The sequence below is a fragment of the Plasmodium knowlesi genome (assembly GCF_000006355.2).
Source record: "Plasmodium knowlesi strain H genome assembly, contig: PKNH_00_2, whole genome shotgun sequence".
NCBI lineage: Eukaryota > Apicomplexa > Aconoidasida > Haemosporida > Plasmodiidae > Plasmodium > Plasmodium knowlesi.
Genome location: NW_024070038.1, coordinates 11,541 through 12,937, shown reverse-complemented (window position 1 = coordinate 12,937; position 1,397 = coordinate 11,541). Strand labels below are relative to the sequence as shown.

General features: G+C 40.3%; 1 protein-coding gene across 1 annotated transcript in view; it reads right to left on the bottom strand.

Moving 5' to 3' along the window:
* Positions 1-1,397, bottom strand: part of PKNH_0000300 (SICAvar, type I (fragment)) — a gene marked incomplete at both ends in the record, with an annotated part of 11,617 nt that overhangs the window by 2,127 nt on the left and 8,093 nt on the right. The gene's annotated exons all lie outside the window — the stretch shown is intronic.

Here is a 1,397-nt window from a genome sequence, read left to right as displayed (position 1 = left end):
CACCCATACAACCTTCTTCGTATACCCTTACAACCTTATTCCAATACCCTTAAGACCCTATTCTGACACCCCTACAACCTTGTTGTAACACCCTAAGTCCGCATTCTGACACCCCTAAGACCCTATTCTGACACCCCTGAGACCCTATTCTAACACCCCTAAGACCCTATTCTAACACCCCTAAGACCCTACTCTGACACCCCTAAGACCCTATTCTAACACCCCTAAGAACCTTATTCTAACACCCTTACCACCTTATTCTAACATCACTACAACCTTATTCTAACACCCTTACCACCTTATTCTGACACCCTTACAACCTTATTCAGGCACCCTTAAAAGCTTATTCTAATACCCCAGCAGCCGTCATTCCAACACCCCTACAACCTTATTCCAATACACCTAAAACCTTCATTCCAGCACCCTAGCAACCTTCATTCCAGCACCCTTACAACCTTCTTCCCATACCATTAAAAATTTATTCTAATACCCTTATAACCTTATTCTAATACCCCTACAACCATATTCTAATACCCCTACAACCTTATTCTAACATCCTTACAACCTTATTCCAATACCTTTAAACCTTATTCCAATACCCTAAAACCTTCTTCCTTTACCCTCTAACCTTATTCTGACACCCCTAAGAACCTTATTCCAATACCCCTACAACCTTATTCCTATACCCCTACAACCTTATTCCATAACCCCTACAACCTTCATCCTAAACCCGGAATCTGACTTCTAACACCCCTACAACGTTATTCCTATAATCCTGAAACCTTATTCTAATACCCTTATAACCTTATTCCTGAACCCAGAATCTGACTATTGACACCCCTACGACCTTACTCCTGAACCCGGAATCTGACTTCTAGTACCCTTAAAACGTTATTCTAACACCCGTACCACCTTATTCTAACACCCGTACAACCTTATTCTAATACCCCCAAAACGTTATACAGACACCCCTACAACCTTATTCTAACACCCCTACAACCTTATTCTAACACCCCTACAACCTTATTCCAATACCCCCAAAACGTTATACAGACACCCCTACAACCTTATTCCAATACCCCCAAAACGTTTTACAGACACCCCTACAACCTTATTCTAACACCCCTACAACCTTATTCCAATACCCCCAAAACGTTATACAGACACCCCTACAACCTTATTCTAATGCACTTACAACCTTATTCTAACAACCTTACCACCTTATTCCTGTGCCCCTAAAACCTTTATTCCGACAACCTCTACAACATTATTCTAACACCCCTACAACCGCACTCCTATACCCTGCAATCTTACTCTTATACCCTTACAACCTTATTCTAACATGCACGGAATGTGAATTTTTTTTTTTTTTTTTTTTTTTTTTTTTTTTTTTTTTT